The following is a 20,821-nucleotide window of genomic DNA, read 5'->3' on the forward strand; positions in this document are numbered from 1 at the left end:
TTGCCTTATGCTAAGGAACACCATAGCAACTCTATCAGCTTAACTTTTGTGACAGAACAGAATCTGTCCAGGTGTTATACAAAATGGGGCCATGAAACAAACATGTAAGAATCTCTTTCTCTGGAATTCCAATGGTGTATTTCTAAAACTGCTCAGTTTTCACTGAAGTTTACAAAGTTCAGATGGAAATGAAGATAAATTTATCCTAGGAATTTCAGAGCATAGAGAAGACACATAAAATAATTTCTGAGATATGGAAAATGTATTAATTAAAAATACTACATCACAATTAACTAAAAGTATAAAACTGTTAACTTAATCAAATATTTATTCAATTTAGTGATAAGCAAACTTACATGGGAACACATTTCCTACCACATCTGCAAATGTTTAATCTAGTGTACTTTGTTGTGACCTATAGCAGTGCTGAAGCTACTTAACATTATTAAAACTGATGAGACAAACTATATAGAAGCTAACCTTACTATACAGGTAAAAGGACTTGCCCTTGGATATTACTTAGCCTGACCGCGGGGCTTTCTGGAAACAGCAAATGTTTTATAAGTGTCAGCTCATGGCTAAATCAATGTTTATGCATTGATACCTTTGAATAGCAAACACTTGCTGCCTGCAAGCTAAACAATGTTTTTATCTGTTTGCCTATTTCTGGTCCTTCAACCACAGCACAGGGTGTTGCAAATCGCATTTAGTAACAATTATCTGCTGGAATTTCGTGAAGAGGAAAGTAGCATGATTAATGAAAAGTGACACACAGAGATTACTTTGCTTTGCCAGTCGCCCTGGTGAATGGGTGACTCTGCTGAACTGAAGCCTGACCTTTGTTACTTTTAACGAGGTCATCGTGAATGCTAAATGCTTGAAAGATTAGCCACTACAAATGTTCCAGTACTACTTAATGATGCCTCCGCTAATGAACTGGAGGTAGCCAGTTAAATATAATGATACAGTTTTCACCTTTGAAACAAAGGTTGAAAAAACCCTCCCCTCCCTTCCCCCCCAAAAAGGTTTTCTGTCAAGGTGTTTAAAAAACAGCCTCGGAACTCAGAGCATGTTTTCTTCACACATAGGTTACTAAGAATCTAAATTTGAACAAGCCAAATAGTCCAGCTTTTAAGGAACTTTGTACCCAACTGACCACTGGGTAATTACTCAGTAACTGTAATGTTTGCATACAATTTTCATCCCTACAGCAGAGGGGCTCAATATTCTGTACTTTGCTGTAAGCGTGTATTGTTATAAGCACTAAAGTTTTCAACTGAACTAACTGAACAAGCATCAGACCACCTGTAGTAAAGTCGTGTAAATGTGAGATAAGCCTCATGGTAAATAGCTATAAAATAAAACCACTAGTGGGATTAAACGTTTCTGTTATTGTATTGACTCATATCAGCTACCCATTAGTGTAGGTAAATGTGACAAAGTGAAATTGAGAATGGAAGCTTGAAATCAGATCTTGAAGTAACATTTGACTGAAAACACATCAACCCTGACATGAGGAAAAATAAAATTGAAAACAAAGTTTCAAGATTATGAATAATTGCTTTCACACCTATAAATGAATCTTTGTTCTCTGTGGGAAATATATTTGATCATTTAATCAGGCAGAGACACCATCACCTTTCTTATACTGACAAAGTAAGTCTCCTGTCATGAATTTTAATTAAACATAAAACTGTGAAGACATAACACCAGAAATGGAAGAATGCTAAGTATGTGAACAGACATTTCCAACAGAATACTATTTGCTGTAAAGATGCATAAAAACATATGGTTTGTTCAACCACAATCCATATAAATATATGCAGTAGGCTTCAGGTTCAGTGAAGTTCATCACATGGTGCACAAAAGAGCAGGACAAAATTGAGTCCTAACAGTACATCCAATAAAACTCTCTGCAATACCACATACTTTATTTGTACTGGTCTGTCATGATTCCTCTCTAACTGGCAAACAGAAACAGCCCTGCCATAATCTGCAATGTCTCCATAAATTACCAGGATGGGAGTAAGGGTGGCACAGATTTCAAGCTAATAGTATTTATATTAGTATTAATTAATGAGCATATGCAAGTCACAGACCTGAGGCTGTATCACTGGTCCCATCCTAGAGGTAAGGAATTTATTTCTGTTAACCTCTACAACTATCTGAAAGATGGATGTGGCTAGGCAGGCATTGGTCTTTTCTCCAAGAAACTAGAGACAGGACAAGAGGAAACAGCCAGGGATGGTTCAGGTCAAATATTAGGAATAATTTGTTTGCTGAAAGAAGGGTTAAGCATTGAAACAGGATGCTGAGGGAAGTAGTGGAGCCACAGCCATTTCCAGTTCCATCCCTGGAAATGTTCAGAAAAGCTGTGGATATGGCACTTCACAATATTAAGTGGGCATAGTGGTACAAAGCCAAAGGTTGGACTTGATGATGTCTTACAACTTTAATGATTCTGTGATTTTGTTATTCAAGGAGAAGAGATGGAACATTCAGAAGAAAAAAATTTTGCTGTAAGGTTTGGCTTCTCTCTGTTTTCAGTAGCAGAGAAAAGAAATGAAAGCAGATATGATTTGTGAGTAGGGAGAACACCTTGTAATTATCTTTCCTACCAGAAAACAATGTAAGACTTTGAACATGCTACAGTCAGAGATCGCTCCGCATCCATGCAGAATTTTGTGTTTTACGACTGATGTATCAAGACAAGATTACACCAAGCTAAAAAAAATCAAGAGAGCAAATGCAGAATTAGAAATATACATGGCAAAAGAATATATTTTTTCCATAAGGCCTCAAAACTAGGATATTAAATAACAAGATTTTTCTTTTACTTTTGCATGGAAATCTTTACATGTTTTCATAAGCATAAAATTTACTGTAAAATCTTTTAAAATTTACCTATGAAAAATGGTTATATGGGAGTTCTATTCAACAAAAGTCTTAAAATATAAAATAGAAGACTTATTACAAATGGCTGTAAAATGTCTGGAGAAATTCATTAGCAAAGGTTGCACATCAAGATTCTGAGGTGTTTAATATTTATCTAGATTAGAAGTGGATCTACAACATAAAATTTCATCTAGAGTTATTTGGCTTGCAGGAAAAAAAGGAAGCTGCAAATTTGGAATGATTTGCCCAAATATTGATATTGGTGCAGGGTTTAGAGAAGTAAGAAAGCACGAAGCTCTTGCACTTTCCACTTTAGAGCAGAGAGGAACCCAGGTCTTAGAAGAATAGACAGAACCTGATTTTAAGTGTTCCTGTACCGGCACAGGAGAACCATTACACAGGGTTCTCATAATTTGCCTTTCTAGAGTCCTGCAGCAGTTCATTCAAGCTTCAGAGAAAGTTTTGGTTTTCAAATTTTAATTCAAATAAAGAAAAACTGTCCTTAGGGCTCTTAACTCTTAAGTCCTTTATGTTCAGAATGTGCCTAAAATTAATATTACAAAGCTGTAGAGTTCAAGGTCTGTGGTTTTTGAACTTTAGACTCTGAATGTACAGCTAGGTATTTCTTTCCTTTCTACTAACTCAAATCTGTATTTAGCAGGAAAGAAGAACACAATGCATCCACAGTTTACTTCATATTTACATGTCAGCATTTGTATCACACTGGCAAAATTATTGAATCTCTATTATTTTCATTTAAAACCTACTAAAACCCCCCCAAAACCCCACAATAATAGAAACATGGATCACCAGAAACTAAGGGAGTACATTATTGTAGTTTGCTGTTACCTTTATCTAATAACCATTATAAAACTGAAGCAAAAAATAATAAATGTGATATTTAATCCTAAATATGCCTCTTCTAATATACGTTAATATTTTAAAACATATTATAATGGGAATGGCTTTGGAAGTTCAACATTACTGACTGGTGCTGGAAGTCTATTTAGATACCTTTCTGCTTCCTGAAATGTTGGAGTGGAAAAGCATAATCTACAATAAAAACTAACTGCGTATAACAAACACTTATTCAACAATTACTCTTTTTGGGCGTTTGCCTGAATACTTTTGTTTGAGAAAATTTTACATTGTTGATTATAACTGCGATATCTTACCTCTTAATACATTTTACAATTTGTGCATAACAGCTCCAAAGGAACTTGTAAATGACAGTAAATCATAAAATTCATTTTGCTTTGCATCAGTTCATTCATCCATGTTCCAACTAATCACCTCATTTCAAAATTCAATAAGCCTAAATACCTGGATTTATGATGCTTTGTCAAAATTAACAAGGGAATATCAACAGTGTAGAATTAGAAGTCTATTTCAACTTAAAGACAAGCACCTAGTTGAAAACAATTAAAAAGACTCTGCAGCAATAATTATATCCACAGTGTATGCAAATAAAATAAATTAAAACTGATTTTATTTCTGTTTTGGGAGATTGCAGGAAACACTAAAAAGCTTTAATTTAGTCACTTAAAACAATGAAGTTGTTTTGAAGCAAAACTTTCAAGAGAATGAATTGAGCGTGGAGTACTAAATATGTTAAATTGCACATAAAATGTGCATGTAGATGTATTTTTAAAAGTAGACTATTTCTATTTATTATTCCAGAACTATAATAGATCAGGTTTTTATTCTGATAGACAACATTTTGCTTAAAAGTTATCACCTGTAATAATATATTTAAGGAACCTAACCATCCTATCATATCAAAATGGAAAAATAAAAAAGTGCAACATTTAAAAAATATATTAACAGTAGCATTTAGGAAACATATTGTCTTTTTAAAACTCAGTAGTCTAGAATCCATTGTTTATACAAGAATTACCTGCAACATAAGTTATAGCTTTTTTTTTTTTTTTTTTTGGTACCACTGTAGGCACTCTAAAACTTACTAGAAGTTGTGCTAGTTCTGGAGACATTCATGTTCAGTATTTAAAAAGAGCTTTAGTTTTATTTTTGGAAATAGTTGTGACAACCCAAGTATTATTTTCACTAATTTGGCATCTGTTTTTCAGATTCTGTGTTGCAATGATTACATTTAGGATGCTTATTCAGTAGGCAAAACTAAAAATTAAATAAATCAAAGGAAAGAAATGTGTCTGTAATAGTGGATAGCTTTTAGGGAACAAGCAGAATTAAAAAGAATGAACAGGTGATATAATTTATTTTGAAAGGATTTAAAAGCCGCCAATTTTGTTACAGTTAAAAGGTCTGCAGTCCTCTGTTGCCTCTTTGATTAAGCTCAGATGCAAAACAGCTAATGATAAAAAGACACTATGCCATGTTGCATATTTTATCACCTATTCCTATAACTCTCAAGCCACAAAAGGCTGGTTTTCATACAACACATGAATCACAAGATCCAGTAACTTTTTGGTGATTCTTGGTAAATTATTTCCTTTCTCTTTATAGGCATTTTTTCTTTCTTTTTCTGATTAATTTCTCTGATCTGAATGAGCAATATTCTTTAAATGAGTATGGATATAGCCAAATATAAGCATACATGTTATGAAAACACAATTAGTAGCTCAAAACTTTGCATACATTTAATAATCATAACTTTCTGTTCCCTCACTGAATGTGGGTTCTTCTAACCCGTTATTAACAATATACCCCTAATATCTTCTTCATCTGAGCAACTGTATCCTAACCTGGGTTTTTTACTTCTGAATATGAAGAATGGAAACATCAAAGTGCTCTAATGAGATCTATCAAACACTTCAATAATGCTTTGGAGAATATCTGTGAAAATGTCCCAGTGCATAAGGTATTGGTGTTAATCATCACATTTTAGATTCTGTTAAGAGATAACATTTATATGAGGTTTCCCATCAAGTTCTAGTCTTGCTGTCCCTATAAAGACATTTGGGAAAACACCACATATTTTACTTATGATGCATATTCAAATAAAGGTTTTTCCTGTGTGCATATTCAAATCCTCTTTCATTTATAATACTCATCATGGAGAAAAGGTCACTCAAAAGAATACAGAACAAGTTTCTAGTGCAAGAAAAGTTATGAAAATATTCAGGTTGTTATCTCTACATAAGCGGACGTATGCAAAAAATGGAGACACCTTTTGGTACTTTTAAAATCAAACCATGTGTGCTATGTTTTGAAGGAAAAAACCCTTATGTTTTGATCTTCATGATCATTCACTGTGATGAAAAAGTCTAATCCATATTTCTTTAATTTAGGGTGAAAACTGGTATTTAAGCAATGGATATAGTTAGATGATTGTTAAATTATTCCATATTATCTTGAAAAGACATTATAATTCTTTGTATACTTTAATTAAAATCAGAGAAAAATGTAGTTGCTCATGGACATTTTCAGAATGACTGTACTCTTCCCATGTGTTCAGGAATGTGGACAAATATTACTATAAAGATTTAACATTAAAAAATATCTGAAGTCCTAAATTTCAAGTAGGTATGCCAGAAGTTCTGTCTCCTACAATAATATAATTATGCACTTGGTCTTTAAACTGAAGGACTGAGGCTGCAATCTAATCAAGGTCTTCCTTCTGGTTGTGAAGGAATGCAAAAAAAATTTAACTTACTTGTAAAAATCCTCTGGAGCAAAACCATGCTTTTTCTTAAAAAAAAACCAAAACATTTTCTTTAAAAAACTGTAAATTGTTATGCAATCATCAAGACATTGTAAAGCTGGAAATACTTTTATTCTACATGAACCTCTCAGTGCGTTCTCCATTTCTGAGCATAATGTTGTTTTATACTAGAAAATGCATGTAATTAAGAAAAGGCCAGCAACATAAACAATGTGTGTGCAGGAATTGCAGCATTTTCTTACTTTATTGTTCGAAGGCAGTTGCTGTAGCACACAGCTGGACTTGCTCTAGTATGGGCACATCGTTGAGCCATTGATGGAGAGAAGCCAAGAAGGATTCAGGGCTGTGAAAAGGAGAAGTGGCTTGGAAACAGAAACGATAATCCTTGTGTTTTTCAAAAACTGTCCAGCAACTTCGTCCTCCTGTGATCTCCCGCTCAGTGGCTGATGACATGCTTTTAAATCCCGAGTGCTGCAGTTTCTCCTGACTGCACACATGCACACATTGTCACAGGTCCCTCCTTCAGAAAAAAAAGTGTTATCCCATTGTCCATTTTACAACAGGAAATGTTGAAGTCAAGATGCTCAGTGGACCAGGGTGACATTTATGGGTCAAGATGCACATTCAAATGCAAGCTGATTTTCACAGCAGGGATGTGAGACACAATGACACCTATAAGCAAACCCCTAAGCACTGTTCTGAACAAGCATTTTCTCCCTTATTTTTTTTTAGTTTTAGCTACTGGATACAGCATATCAGTTGGTTTTTGAGGAGAGAATAACTTTCAGGGATTTCAGTAACTTGAAAAGAGGAAAGAAGGTTTTGGATTTCTATCATCCATTTGAAAAAAAAATCCTGAAATTTTACTTGCATTGTTTTCACTGTTGGGACAAACTGCATGGAAGAGTCGAACACTTTGAGATCCAGCTTGTGAGTTCTCTGCCACTTGCTTGTAAAGTTTGTGTTTTGCTGCTTGGTTCTTTCCACAGGATGAATTTATCTGATCGCTTCAGGTTTGTATGACAGGCAGACTACTGGCAACACTCTCGGTAAAAGCCTTGGTCCTTATCTAATACAGTTTTTATGAAATCAAGGGATCAAAAAAAACCCAGGACAAATAGCTCCCTATGGAATTTTTAGAGAAAGAAAATAAGGAACCAAAAGATTAAAATCTTGGTAGTGTGGGAGAAAAGGTCTCTACTTTCACCTTTGATATATTGTTTTGATTGGGTGTTTATTGAAAAAGTGGTGAATTGAAGTAACCTTAATTTATAATCATATCAAATAAGTCATTTGCAGGTGGACTTATTTAACTTTATTATGACTAAAAACCAACATGGCAAATTCTTCTATCTTTTTCCTATCACGAACATAACTTGTGTTTAACTAATCTCACATTAGGACTAGTCTCCCTCAAACCAATTTTGGGATCAAAGGATTTTGTGAGCCTAACTGAGGAAGCTACACATCACTTTTCAGAGGTCCTGTAGGAAATGAGTAATTTTATTTTCTCACTGGCTTTCTACAGACCCTGGACACTTTGAACAAGTGTTAGATGCTCACAGGTTTACTAAAAAGTATAATTTTTAACCTATAGGTTATACTAATAAATAAAAAAGCCTTATGCATTTTACTTTTATATTAGTAGCTTCCTTTTTACTTACTATATGTTATTTTTTGAATTCTCATATATTTGGTTTATTTTTTGCTGATATAGAAGCAGAATTATGAGTGGCTTATTTTCTAATACTCTATGGCTTTTGATAATGTTTTGAATATCTTATTTGATTTTCTAAAGTCACAATTTTTCTTTGAAAATATCAAAATCTATGCAAGTAATCATTATCTGAGCATTTCACATTTTCTCATCAGTACTAAAATAATTTCTGGCTTTAAGTCCACTAATCAAGGAGTATTCAGGGAAACAAACCTCATTTTTATGAGTAACTGAATGATGAACATAGGAGCGTATTTCCAAAAGACATGAATGTAAATCCTTATCGTGTTCACGAAAATCCATGCAGTAAAGAAAAAAAGGACAAACATAATCCTCTTTAATAACTCAAAACTCACAGAAAATATAATTTATAACTTTTTTTGCAAGGATATTACTCAATACTAGTTCCACTTGCTCTATTAGAGTATATTTCCTAACAAAATTGAGATGTTAATTAATAAGAAGCTCAAAAGAGGATTTAATTTTGAGTGTGTGATATAATTATTTTCCCTTCAGAAAGCCTACAGAATGTGTCAACTCTCTTTTTAAAATTATTGCACCAGGAAATAAAGGATAATTATGTTGGCCGCATGATTCTTTTTTCTTTTAGGTCAAGCAAGATGTCATGTGGGAGGAATTGCCAAACAAATTCCATGATGAATTAGATGACGCAGTATGTAGAACGCTAAAGAATCTTCCACATTGTAAGAAGTCCATAGCTGCTTCAATTATACGTAAGTGGGAAAGAGGAGAAAAAGAATTCCTTGTATACACACTTACTTCAGTAAAAATGCATCCAGTGTGGCACTGGCAAGTTCACTAGCTTCATGGGAACACTTCTTGCAGAACAATGCTGGTCATTTGGAGCTGGCCTGCCAACATTTCTGCATAAGCTTATCGGTATTTGAGTCATTTCACCACTTGGCATCAACTAAATTCAAAAGACTGTTCTAACAGTAGACTTTATTGTACTGAGACTCCACAGAACAGTAAAACTAGTTTGCCCTCACACAGCAAAGGGCAGAGTGACTCAGAATATGCAAAGTGATTCTGCTTGGTTGATTTTCGTTTGTCTCCAAAACAAAAACTCTTAATCACTAAAATGTCATAACAAGTCAGACAAATGGTAACAAGTCCCTTGAAACTCTATTTTAAGTTAAAAACTCATCTGAGAAAGGTTCACTAACAGATGGGGAAATGTTTACAGGTTTTGGATTCTGCTTTACATACTAAAAAAGGGGAAAAAAAGAAAAAGTAAACATTCTGAAGAGAAAGACTGAATTTATGAAAAAATAGTGGTATGCAGGTGGTATGCTTACAATGCTGAAAACCACATCCTTATAGACACATTTTATCTCTCTTCTGGTATACTGATATTGGATGGTCAACTTTCATAATTTTTGTTTCATTCACTTTTTTTTTGTTTGCTTGTATTTTTTTTAATATTGGATGTGTTTAATTATGTACTGTTAATCCTTTACATAGAGTTTAAAAGTGAGCAGGGTTTTTTCTATAATTTTTGACATAGTAAATGATTTTCCAAATATGGGGGGGGTTGTTTGTGTTTTCTGGGGTTTTTTGTTTGTTTGTTTTTGTTTTTTTGTTTTTTGTTTTTTTTCTGCACTGTTTTGTTTTTTGCTGTTGTTGCTGTTTGCATCTGGTCTGGCAGGATGCTCTTTATTGGAATCATGCCTATGAGAGATAAGAATTTGAACAGGTTTTTGTTTTAATAAATACATTTATATGTAATTTTTTTTTCAGTAGTCTGAAAGCTCTCAGGAGTAGCTCTTGGTAGTGTCTTTACTTGTAGAGAGTGAGAGATTGGAGAGATTCAGGGAAAACCAAGCCTGAGAAGTAACACCATTACAGGACACACTGCACTGGACTAGTTCATCTACTGGTTCTGCCTTCTTCAAGACAAAATTGTTCAAAGAGGACCAGGAACAAATATCTAGATTCATAAGGTACACAGCTTCTCTTGCTCAGCTTCCAAGTCAGATTCAAAAAGTACTAAGGATGTACTAGAAAATTCAGAAGCCACCCTCCTGTGCAAAGCAAGGAGGAGGTAAGGAGAAACCTGAGAGCCACCTGAGTGTGCTGGAAACCAAGATAGGCTTCAGTGCCTAAACTGGGGCCTGAGGAGCATGTTCATCATACAGATCGAGATTCAACTTTTCAGCAGAAAATCTGCCAGAGAATGCAAGAGGAGGGAGAGTGTGGGGAGACAGCAGGAACAGGGCTGCATTCCCAAGGCAGGTCACCCAATTCATCCCACAGCTCAGTCACGGCTGGGACAGGTGGCCAAGACACTCAGGTGTTGGCTGCAGGGCCAGAGAGCCTTGGCCAGGAGAGCAGCAAGGCACGTCCATGACTGGTGTGGAACATGAAAGTGCCTGGTGACAGGAGGAGGGGCAGGCAGGCCCACTGCAGCACTGGGGTGGGAACGAGGGCCCTGGCTGGGGTGGAATGCGTACTGAGCCCGTGAGTGGGTGGTGGTGCAGGCTAGGAACCGTGAAGCTGGTTCGTGCCAACAGGGCTCTGACAGAAAGTTCATTTCAAAAGTACAAAAAGAGGTTAGAGTGCCATTTGATACAACTTACTCATTATAGCAGTGACCCAAGAGACAGCATTTCTTAATTCAGCACTTTCCTCTCCTAAGATTAGCAGAACAAGAACAAAATCAATAGCTTCTTCTGCTGGCAAAGTAAGGGCTATGGGTGTGCTTCTACGGCATCAGTGCCAAAAAAGAAAGAATCGGCAATTTTCCAGTCCTATATGTCCCCCCTGCAAGGGTTTTTGGTGTTTTCTGGTTTGGGGGTTTTGTTTGTTTATTTATTTTCCTTCCATTGTTTGTTTGTTTTTGTTTGCTTGTTTTTGTTGTTGTTGTTGTTTGGTCGGGATTTTTTTGGTGGGGATTTTTTTGCTGTTTTTTTAAGAGTCAGAGAGTTTTGAAACCAGAGTGGGGGCCTAAAAATTTCTGATGTTACCAAATATATCCAAAAGATGGAGGTAGAAACTTGCTAAGTTTAGGATAAGTAGTAGGGTTGAGACAGAAGCAAACACTGAATCAAGCACCAAACCTACAAGTAGAGAAGAATGGAAATGAGAAAAAAATTATATTAAAATTAGCATGAGAAGAATTTCAGAAGCAAAAACTGTAGGAAAAAGCTGGAGTGACCAGCAGGTTCCTATGCCACATATTTCCCATGATGGGTGTGCCCTTCAAGTCCCATTGGAGCAGTAATGCTCTGGAAGAAAGCAAAGGGGCATCAGGATGGCAAACTTCATGCCATCTCACACTGCTTTTTACAGTGCTATGTGAACTGAAAATGCCTTTAAATGTAATAAACGTATAAACATCTGATCTGGATAGCAAACATAGTACCTGAGGAGCGGAATGGCTCACAAAACAGCACACCAGGCAAAGGCAGTGGGTTACTTCAGAAAGACTTAAGTGTGCATCCTCATTAACTACAGTGAAAATGTGAATAGCTACAGAAGTCAGCATAATATCACCTGATTATCCTTTTTGTTTCTGACTTATACAATATTAGTAGGAAAAAAAATATTACACGTTTGATTTTCCTAACAGTTTTGCACAAATCTTTCTTTGTTACGCTAGAAATTTGTAACACCAGTCAGGGCCCTGTACAAACTATTAACTTTTCTTGCTGCACACTTTGGACAAAAAGTGTGCCTATTTCCCAGCAGTTTCTTGGCATCTTCCCTGTCAGATAAGGAAAGACAAGACAACAGCTCTGGGATATATTTCTTTCTGAATATCTACCTTCCAAGAACTACTAAGAAAAGACACAGGAGAGCTCACAAAGTTTCATCTACACACAAAAAGTATTTGAACTCTCACAGAACTGTGGCTCCTTAATCTAAGGCTTATAGAGAATTTACAAAGGGCACATTCCCTTCAGGACATGCCTGTAATTCCCATTATCATCAATGGGGGTTATGAGCAAGTTGTAACAAAGAATAAACCCTTGTGTGTTAGCACTGCCCCTGTTTAACAGTGTCTAAATCAATACCAATGATTTGACAGTTATACTTTAAATATATTCTGACTCATTTGAAATTCACTTTGCACTTAACTAATGAAAGAGTACATTTTAATCCTCCTAACAAAAGTATATAGCAGAGCCATTGGAGCCTGAGCAAAACTGACAAAGTCAACGGGGAACTTTAACTCAAGAATACTTTGGATCGGTCCCTTAATAAATAAGATCCAGCTCATGCTCACTAAAAAGATTTCAATGCTGTTCTGTTGCTTAACCTGGCAAAACAGAGCTGCTGCCTTTAAAAGAAAGCTTCTGTATACCTTTATCCTGACTTGAGCCAACATAGATAAAAATATGCAGCACTTGGGAGTTTAAAAAAGCAGTGTAACTGTGGGAGAGAGAATATATACTGAAGGAACTTAAAAATGTTACTGTTTCTACCTGATGCCATGGGCACAACACACTTTGCCCAGTGCAACCTCTAGTATGCTTCTAAAACCGGAAAAAAAGTAAAATAAACATCAGTCAGTCACAGAAAAAACCCCAGACCTTGGACTAGACAACCATCTTTAAAAACATATGCATAGGGAATGGGGAATTTTATTACTGATATAAGTAATTTTCTAAACTGTCCTGGAAAAGATGAAACATAGAGGAATGTGTTCACACATGAAATTAGAAAGTTAGAACAGATTTACAATATGAAGGCTTTTCTGCTGTCTCAGGAGGAAATCACTGTCCTTCTAGATGTCAATAAATACAGCTATTACAGGCTGCACAGTGGCTAACATATTCTTGACAGGATTCTTCCCCAGGGAAACATGAACACATAATTCTCAAACAATTTCCTATTGGAGTTTAGTCACAGATGCAAAGATGATTTACAAGTTCAGTGTAATTTGGGTCAGGTTTTCATTCAACTTACATAAAAATGTACACAAATTCTACAAAGGTATTTCTAACTAGAGACCTGAACAGCATCTGAAATACAAGCAGGATCTCTGAAGTTTCAGCAGTAATCAGACTGCTCAAGCACTTATATTTTCTGTTGTTATCTAATGTTTCACACCAATCTTTTTAAAAAAATATATTAAAACACTAAGTAGTTCACAGGCTGGAAAAGGGAAGTTAATACTCTGCTTCAAAAAAGCAGTTATCAATCTGTGCCTTCAAAATGCAGATTTTGATTCAATTCAGTTTAAATAACTGCTTCATTTCTTTAAAATTATTTTATTCTGAACTTTCTTTTTTTTGGAGAGAACATTATCTATGCATGTTAGGAGACCACTGTCCATAAATTATGTACAAGATAAATAGTAGTCTATAATAGGTCTACTTAAATAAACATGTATTATTTATAGTGTCACAGGTGAAATACTAAAAGAAATTACACAGTCTGCCATGAATCTTCTTGCAAAAATAACTTGTTCATGCTAAATGTTTGCAGTATTGGCTATTGGCTCTTTTTTCTTTTTCTAGAACTATTTGGAAACTTTTATTAAAATAGTATAAAATATACATACAATAATAAAATAAAGGTAATGATCACATTACTACTTTTTATTCACTCTAAGGCAGCTGTGGTTCTTTCATTTAAGCTCTTTGCTCTTAAATTATATACAATAGAGCAAGTCCTGATCTAATTTGTGGCACCTTTTAAAACACAGGAACTTCATGAATGTTGTAGAAACGACTCCTGATCTACACCATTTGAGATACACACAAATGAGGTGTACCTTTTCTGTACTGGCCTCTCTGTTGTTTCTCGTTCTAAATCTGTGCTGAAACTTGAAGCAGCACATTCAGTATTCAATGCTCTAAAATGAATTTCAATCAATATTTTTGCCCTGTATTTCTGCAGAAAACTCTACTGGTGCTTTAACAAAGCAAGGCAGTTTCTCTAACATTCATGGTATTTCACAGAAAGAAAATGTATCTTGATTAATTTATCTCTAATTTCACAAATTCTTTATACTTTCAACACTTGTCATTGTTTGTGATAAGAAAACCAGGATCAATCAATTCAAAATGGGACATGCTCCTTAAATTACATTATAGATCTCTTTCCTCTTCAGAGGGATTAATGTATCAGTATCACTCTGTAGTTCAGGGCACTAATAAGGTTGACCTATCAGGAAAGAAAACATAGCAGCAAATTGGTTGTTTCCTTCAGCTGCTGCCATCATGCAGAAACTGAAAGATACAACTTCGGAACATTTATGCATGCTAACTAAAGATGCTTGCTCATTAGTTAGACAAGTACAATGCTTAATTCACAAAGAGTATAAATCTATGAATTCAGTCAATTTACTGGGAATTAGAGCACAGATATCAGCTCTTATAAGAAAGCTTTTTGCTTTCTACATATTTTATAGCTAAAAAAACCACATAGGTTTTTTATTATTTTTATTAACATGCTACATCTCTTGTCTCTAATATATTTAAACATTAAAGGGCTCAGGGTTTGTTACAGCAATCTGCAGGCACCTCTCCAAGTTTTTGGCACATCTCTGCAAGTGAGCAAAACGATAGAAATCATGCCATGCAGAACTTGATGTGCACATCTGGAGCTTTCCAGATCTGCCACCTTCAGTGTTCACCCAATCACTTACCTGGTATCTAAATTTAAAAATGTGCTATTGGCTCAAGGTGCCTTATACTAGATTTCAACTGCACAGTAAGATATTTGGCAGTTTTCCAGCTCAATTTTCAACAATTGAGAACAGTATTTTGGGAAGCACATTTATAATTATACTGTCAGACAACATCCTAACAAATAATCTCAAAGAATGTAATGCATTAGTTAGTTCTCCAAAGCTGGTAAGAGCAAATTCTTTTGCAGTGTCCTCTGAGAAGTGTAGAGAAGACAACATTTTGCCTCACTCACATTGGTGAAATGATGTTTCTGCTATACTTTCACTTCTGGTCATTGAACACAACTCAACGTTTTAATATCACTTCAACTGAACCTCGCAATGACAATCTAGGAAGCAAATGGATCCAGTAACACGAACACCCATGTGGCACCTGCTCTAAAAACAGTTTCAAAAATTAATAAACTAAGAATCCATTTTTCTTATCCTGGAATAATCTCTTTTTTTGTAAGAGAGAATAAAAAAATAAAACGATTATGCATGTAATATTGAAGTTACTGTTGCTGGAAAATAAAGCTTCTCATCTGAAATTTTATGTAAATAGTATGAAAAAAATCACATTTTAAACTTTAAAAAGCATTAGGCATGTGGAAGAATTTTATCTGCTTTCACAGAAAATGTTTCATGGGATTAAAATAATTCAAAGATTCGTCCAGATCCATATGGCATTCATCTGAGTAACACCAGCCCAGCAATCTTTATGATAGGGGAACATAGGTTTCAAATTTTTGTTGGGGGAAAAAAAAAATCTAATCCCTCCATCTTGGAGAACAGTGGTTATGCTTCAGGATTTTTTCATTTCTAGTACATATAAGCTGGTGAAACAACACGACCAAATCACATTGCAGATAACACAATCAAATCAATTAGTTACACTCTCTTTCAGAGACTTACTTTTAAACCAAAGATTTCTGCACTTGTGTTAGCATACAGTTAAACAAGGCAGCAGTTGGCATGTGCTGAATGTATGTGCTGAATATAAGAGAAGATCTCTGCTTGGATTTGTCTTCTATCTTCTAGGTTGTCTCACAACCGTATTTTCCTGGTTTAAGCTGGGATCCCAAAGTCAATTTTCTTCCTAGTAGCTAGTACAGTGTTTTGGTTTAGGATGAGAATAATGTTGGTAACACGCTGATGTTTTAGTTGTTGCTGAACAGTGATTACATCAAGCCATGGAATTTTCAGCTTCTCACCACACCCCAGCAGCAAAGAGGCCGGGGGCACAAGAAGCTGAGAGGGGACACAGCTGGGACAGTTGACCCAAACTGGCCAAATTCCATACCATGTGGCATTATGCTTAATATATAAACTAGGGGGGAAACTGCCTTGGAGCCGCTGCTCACCAACTGACTGGGCATCAGTCAGCAGGTGGTAAGCAACGGCATTGTGCACCACTTGTTTTGTATATTCTAATTATTTGAATATTATTTTTATTATCATCATCATCAACATTTTCCCTATTAAACTGTCCATATCTCAAGCTATGAATTTTACTTTGGTTTTTTTTAATTCTTTCCCCTATCCTAGTGTGGGAGGGAGTGAATTGAGCAGCTGTTTAGCCACCTGTCAGGTTAAAGCAGAACACATATTTAGCTAGCCTCAAAAGAGACACTAGTCTATCCATCCCAAGGGAGCCCATACTATCCACCTCCTAGTGAGGTCCAAAGTCTTTATTCACTAACACCATTACAGCCAAGGCAAGGCCCCTTGTCTAACATGTATTGCTATGATCTCTCTGTAACACCAGGGGCTGTATTTGTGCCTCACTCTCTTGATGTCTTTAGTTCTGTTAACCCAATATCCATTCCTCCTTTACCAGGGGTTTCCTTTAACTAGGAAGGAGACAGCTCTGTTATTTTCCTTTCCACATTCTGCTACAGTCCCATCCTCATCCAGCTTCTGATTTATAACTGTCCCACTACCAACACAGCGTTTTTCTTTCAGCCTGGAAAAATTCTTTTTGTCTGCTATGCTGAAAAGCCTTGAAAGAGTGCAACTGAGGGCTTTGATTAACTCACAACAACCAAAGCATCAAGCACCTACTTATATCAGCTCTGCTGTGTAAGTAGCAGAGAACCACATCTGTGATCTATTTCCTCGTTTCTAGTTTTATTTCTTTATTGAACCAGTAAGGCTGTGTTCACTGATGCCTAGAACATTTCCTGAAACCTGCAGCAGATTTGATCCAGAAATGCCCTTATATACAGAGGTATATAATTCACGTGAGTATAAATTTAGCCAAATATTTGAGCTGAAGGAAGACATACCCAGGAATCATCATACTGCTAGCCTCACATTAAGTGAAGCTGAACAAGGAAACAAACACTTTCCTTTGTTTCATTGTTCCTAGTTTAATCTATAGTTTACATAAGATAGTATCCCTATATTTCCTTTCTTGTTCACATGTGATTTACAAGCCTGTACACATATTAGAAAATTTTATTGAACCAGATGTGAATATTAAAGATGGTATTTGGACATTTGCTAGACATTTTGAAAGAAAGGACTCAATATAAGTGTAGCACCATTAAGCAGTATTAGCTACACCACATTGTGCTTGCATCCTCTTCTGAGAGGAACCTGATTTCCCTGTTTTCATGACTCTCTATTACTGTCTTCCAACAGTTATTTTTAAAAGCAGCAGGAACCCTGTTAACACAGTAGTGTGAATGTGTTTCTGTAGAATCTTCTGTTAGACTGAGAAATTACCTCTTCTCTTTATTTGCTATTCTAATATTGTAGCAAAGTCTCAGACAGTACAAATTTTCCCCAGAAGTGCAAGGAATAAATCTCTCAGGAATCTGCCAAACCAGGTTCAGTAATGGCTACACATTGCTATCAACAATCCAAGATTTTTTTTTGGCACAGGTACAGCATTTCAACAAGAGTAAATAGTTTGGAACTCAGGTTATTTTCAAGGTCATTATTTGTTACTAATACACGATTACTTTGGTGAATCTTACCAATTTCCTTAAATCCCTAAAAGTCAGAATTCATGTGACAGTTTTAGCCTTTAGATCCTTTTCTCCTACACCCTTTCTCCTCAGAAAACTGTAGATGGAAATTCCAAAATTTTTTTTCCTGACACAATATAACAATAAAGACTCAAAAGCTGGAAAAAAACCAACGACTCCAAATATGCATGGCGGTACAAAAATCTCATGATGTTAATAAGCAATCTTGTTATTTCTTCCCCAGATCAGTGAAGCCTATCAACAGTAATTTTTCTCTTTACCTGTACAGTCCTCTGTGCTACAAAATGTGGACTGACAGGGAACAACAGTATATTGGTTGTGTTAGTTGTCTTTCTTTTGCTGTATGTGAGGAGCACATACTAAATACTGTGCTTCATTCAGTTTGGTAAGAAGAGGGAAAAGAAGTCTATTTGAAAAACCAGAATTTGAAACAGCCTGGCCTGATTGGAATTACTGTGTAAAATCTTCTTTACTGAAAAAAATTGTTCCATAGGCTGTGTGGTCTTTCAGTTAATGGCACAAAGTGGCATTTATGAAAGATTATCTGAATTAACAAAATGTGGTTTGCAGTTATGATATAATCACCCATTACCACACTAGACATGCATTAAAATACTTAATCCATGTTTCTTGAACTAAAAAGATGGTCAATCAAAAAAACCCTCGAGAAATCAGAAAATAAAAGCACACAACAGGACTTTTGGTCTCTGCATCCATGGCTAAAAAAACCCCAAGGTTTAATATATTATGCATATTAATAGGAAAGGACACAGAGTAGGAATAAAATATAGGGAAATTTTAAGAGCAAATCAAACAAACAGAAAGTTTTATCTAGCAAAAATGCTTTGTAGTGCCTAAACTGTGAGGTACATATCTCAATAAAAAACTGAGAAGTCAAACCCGAAACAAATTCATAAATTCCTCAACACTGGAAGGCGAACTGTTGACAAAACTTATTTATTCTAAAAATAAATATATATTCTATATATATAATATGTATATATATATATATATATATATAAATATTATTATTAAGAGATTTCTCAGCTATGAATAAAAATAACAGAAGCAATAGGAGACACCTAGATACATTTAGTTGGTGTAACTGCTTTAGAAAATTTATTAGACAATTTGTGGTCCTTATACTTACTGTAAAAGCTCCTCTAAAACTAATCAGAAGTGATAATGTGAATGAATAGTTTAAGAATTGAATTCTTAAATGCCCTCTGAACAATCTATTATCAGTTTGATAGGCATACATGATACTGAAGCAGTTAACAGGGAGTTGAGCATGTTTAAAAACAAAAGATTTTTCTGCCTGATAAAGCACAGCTGCAGAACCTTATTGCTCTTCTGAATGTGGATCGACATGAAAAGAGATTTCCTCCCTAGTTTTTAATATTTTATTAATTAAAAAAACCCAATCTTTCTTTGCTTTCATTAAGTGTGGAAAAGTTTCATTAATACAGAAACCACTGTAAGCTTCTGGCCTTTACAACAGTTCTCCCATGACAGCAATAGTGACATATCAACAATCAGTGTTCTGCATCCTAATGGTGGTTTTCAAGCAAGTCTCATAGTTCAGATGGGGGCAGTAAAAGCTTATGCTATCCCTTTAAGGCTTTCTTGATGTTTTTTGGCATTCTCTTATAATTACAGCTTTTACTGTAAGCACTGTACTGAAGGCATTGTTCTGCAATTGAGTCTTTTGAAATTTGAGATCACTGTAAATGCCACTTTTTTAACAACTAAACTGGAGAACATTTACTTTCCTTTAAGAATACAATCACAGCTAGAGCAAATATGCAATTAACTATCAAAATAAAATGCTGGTCTGGGAGATTTGGACAATTTTCACACTGTTGCATTAACAATAACTCTGTCCCTCTCAGTTTTCAAATTCCTTCTAAAATCTCTAAACTAAAACAGCTTACACTCACAGATTTATTATAGTTGCAAAAGTATGTATAATGGTAGAAAAGTACTAAAATTGTGAGCTCTCAGATCTGAAGATATTAGGTTTGTAAGAGAGAAATATCTAAAATAGTGGTGCTGTATGCATGAATGGAATACCTCAACATGTATGAAACATACTGAACGAGGATTTGCAGGAAGATGGAAAGGACTGAGCAGATGTGCTTTGTACCAAATGATTTTCATATTTCAATGTGACAAAATAGATGAGCCACATAAAGCTTAATTTCAGTTGCAAATTGCAAGCTGGAATAAGTTCCAGAATAGTAAACAATTAGCTGCTTTATTTTCTTTTTAATAAGACTAAATTACCAGATAATATCTACTGGCATCAACTTGGCTAATAAAAATCTGTTTAATAGGATTTGCCATTTTTCCAGTTGCTATCATGATCAGCTTTGCATTTTGATTATCTTTAAACTTTGCCTCAATTTTCTCATAGAAAAGCTCTCAGTAGTAATTGCTTTAACATTTATTCCAGGTCAAGTGGTTAAGTATGAATAATGATGTGTCAAAAATGTACAGTAGTGCTGTCAATAGAGCAATTACCATTTAGCTAGAGATTATTATGGCACAAGAGCACATTAACTGGGCACAGTAAACAGAACAACAAAGAAAGAAGGGGCAAAGGGAACAAACTGATTTCAAAACCTGCCAGTGTTCTACAGTGTGTGTTACTGCCAGATATTAGTTGTTACATAAGAGCAATTAAGTCTGCAATCAGCTTCACTCGGCAGCATCGGATTAGAACGTTTCCAATTAGAACAAGAAGTTAGAAGCATGTTTCTAGAACATTAGCTTAATTTTTAAAAATAATCTCACAATAGCTTTGTTTCCCCTTGCATATTTGGCATTGCTGTTTGAAAGTGACCACCAACTGGCATTGTGCTTAAAGCTTACCCAAGTCACTAGGCAGCACACTAATGAAAATACAGTGTAAGTCTGTCTCTGGTCAC

General features: G+C 35.3%; 1 protein-coding gene across 14 annotated transcripts in view; it reads right to left on the reverse strand.

Annotated features, from left to right (window-relative positions):
• TENM3 (teneurin transmembrane protein 3) overlaps positions 1 to 20,821 on the reverse strand; it is a 1,293,822-nt gene that overhangs the window by 617,054 nt on the left and 655,947 nt on the right. The gene's annotated exons all lie outside the window — the stretch shown is intronic.

The sequence above is a fragment of the Melospiza melodia genome, chromosome 5 (assembly GCF_035770615.1).
Source record: "Melospiza melodia melodia isolate bMelMel2 chromosome 5, bMelMel2.pri, whole genome shotgun sequence".
Taxonomy (NCBI): domain Eukaryota; kingdom Metazoa; phylum Chordata; class Aves; order Passeriformes; family Passerellidae; genus Melospiza; species Melospiza melodia.